The following is a 2979-nucleotide window of genomic DNA, read 5'->3' on the forward strand; positions in this document are numbered from 1 at the left end:
GTGTGTGTGTGTGTGGGAGGAGGGAGGTGGAGGAGGGCAATGGCTCAGCGCATTTGCATTTATGTTTAATTTATAACCTTCAGGGGCCCCCTGATGCAGCAAGATTGAAACAATAACTCCAGACAAACACAGGGAAGAGAGGAGGAGGAGCCGGAGGAGGGTGGATGGAATTAAAAATATACAGATCTGGGATGGTATGTGCTTTGCATATGTGTGTGAGAGTCTGTGTGTGTGTGTGTGCGTGCGTACGTGCGTGCGTGTGTGTGTTTTTAAGGATGTTGTTCCTGCTTGTGCACCCATGTGCATGCATCTTTGTGAGTATTCATTTGTGCATCTGAATCAAGGTGTATCTGAAACTCATGCACACACATAGACAGAGAGGGAGAGAGGCAGAGGTCTCCAATCCACGGGGGGATAACATGCCATGGTGAGTGTCTGTCAGGAGGAGAGTTGAAGTCTGTTCCGAGGGAGTCTGCAGGGATCTCCCCCTTGCAGCACAGCACAGCACAGCAGCGGCAACAGTACAAGCCTGGCCAAGCACAGAAAGTGGGTCAGCCTAAAGCACACACATCACACACGTGCACACTCAGATACACTAACACACAGCTCAGACGGATGCAGCCATGGTGTCACACTGAGGGTGTGTTTGAAAGAAAAAGAGAGAAAGAGCGTGCAGCGAGAGAATGCATTGATGATGGGTTTGTGTTTGTGTACGTGAGAGAGAGCATTGTAGTATATTATGCATTAGTGATGTACGGGGGGGGGGAGACTTGTTTATATGAAGGGTGGATGGCATAAGAGGAGGAGAAGGGGGGTGTAGCTGAGACAAAAAAGCCAGCCAGCCATTGTGAGCACACCCTATGGAAGTGCGTCAAATTGATCCATAGTCTTTTCATTTCAGGCTTGGGTAAATAACAGCATTTGCATTGATCAGTCTGCAAAACCAGGCAACGATGGGCTTGGGAGCATGCAGTATGTGCGCATCTGTGTGTGTCTGTGTGTGAGTGTGTGCGTGTGTGTTCATGTGGCTGCTAACAAAACACATCTCTTATTCCTTTCTGCTCCTTGCGGAGTCAAGGGCCTCACCAGAGCCCTACAAACAGCTATGATAAAATGTTTTCAACAACACTTGAGAAGAGTGGATGCTATTGTGTCCGCATGTATACTGAAACACAGAATAACAGAATTCCCATGATGCCGCATGCTCTATTTATGTGTTATGAAAAACATGACTCAAAAGAAAACAGAAAACAGCAATGCTCTACTTTCACTGTCAGCTATCATGTGAAGTGTGAAGAGCAGGAAGACGATGAGAGCGAGATACAGAGGAGAGTAGAGGAGAGATTTTCTTCATCCACAGATCCTATCCTGGAGGTGACAGGGGACTGGGCTCTCAGGAACCTCCCCCACCTGCTACCTCCCCCCCACACATCCATCCCCTCTTCCCCCTCTGATGCCTGTCACTGCTCCGCTCCTTTCTTCCCTCCCTTCTCCTGAGTGGAGGAGTGTGTGAAGTGTCCCCCGAGAGGCACAGACTCAAAGACGGTATTTACAAGATCCACACTGAGCCCACTTTTAACTGCCTGTGAAGAACTTCTCCCGCCGCCTTTGATGTGCAAACCTAATGGGGAAGAGCTCGCCGGCAGTCATTGCATATGTTAGCGAGGCAACGTGAGCTAATCCGCTAGCATTGCAAGGTAGACTTCATGCTGCTTGTAGTAAGTGAACACTTCAAATGCTGTATAGCTTTGGTGCATTGCTGCCCTTGGAAAAGTTCCTATTGGCATTAGAAGCTGAAACAACGGATCAACTTTACAGCAATTTAGTGGCACCAGCAGCAAAAGATGAGCACTTTGTTTATTTCACGGTAGACTTGGCATATGTATGAGTTGATACAGAAGCCTGTTGATGTGATCACCAAGACAATAGTAAAAACTCCATACAACGTTCAAAGTGCGAAACCAATGACATGATTATTTATCAAGTTTACAGTTAGTATATCAGCAGATCCTACACCAATTCTTTACTGTTTTTTTTTTTCTTTAAAGTGGTGCAATAAATCAGAGAACTTTTTGATTCCCATGCCACTTGACATTTCTACCAAGATGGGATGACTAACATCAACAAAGGAGTCAGCAGAGCGAGCTCTCCCACAACGGAAAAAAAAAAGCTACAGCCTGCAAGTCTGTTTAAAGCAGTTTTGCTTTTGTTCTGCTTACTGGCATAAGTGGTCTTGAGGAAAGTGAACTGATGCATCAGAGCAATTGGCGCCCCCTGCCTTCTGTCAATTAAAAGGTCAAAGGTCAGATCTGGGGACCCATTTGCTCAGTTCACCCACACGCAGAGGTAAAACATTGATGCTGCATCCAATTTAGTTGTTATCTTTTTTTTAAAATATTTTTTGGGCCTTTACTGACAGCACAGCTGAAGACATGAAAGGGGAGAGAGGGGGAATGACATCCAGCAAAAGGCTGCAGGCCGGAGTTGAACACAGGCCCGCTGCGCCAACGAGTAAACCTCTACATATGGGCGCCTGCTCTACCAACTGAGCTATCCGGGCGCCGTAGTTTTTATCTTTAACAACAGCAAAGAGCAGGAAGGCTTTCATTTAAAAAAAGAAGCATTTGGAACAATTTTGAATTAGGCTAATTAGGTTTGGGTTTTGTTTGTTGTTCAGGAGGCATGATCAAAGTGATATTTCACCAATTTGTGTCAGCTCCGGAGGAGAGGAGGAAGAGTTTGGAGAATGCTGCCTATTAATCTCCACAGGTTCAGCGTGCTGTGCGTTTGGGACGGTAATCAAAACAAGAGAATTATGAATAATGAAAAGTGTTGATCAGAAATGAAACATAACAATAGCTGTGTTTTATTTGTGGCTTATTAGTAACAGAATTTGACTGTGTTTTTTTTCCTGTTTTCCAGCTCTTTAAGGTCTATGTGTGTGTGTGTGTGTGTGTGTGTGTGTGTGTGTGTGTGTGT

Source organism: Etheostoma spectabile, chromosome 20 (assembly GCF_008692095.1).
Source record: "Etheostoma spectabile isolate EspeVRDwgs_2016 chromosome 20, UIUC_Espe_1.0, whole genome shotgun sequence".
Taxonomy (NCBI): domain Eukaryota; kingdom Metazoa; phylum Chordata; class Actinopteri; order Perciformes; family Percidae; genus Etheostoma; species Etheostoma spectabile.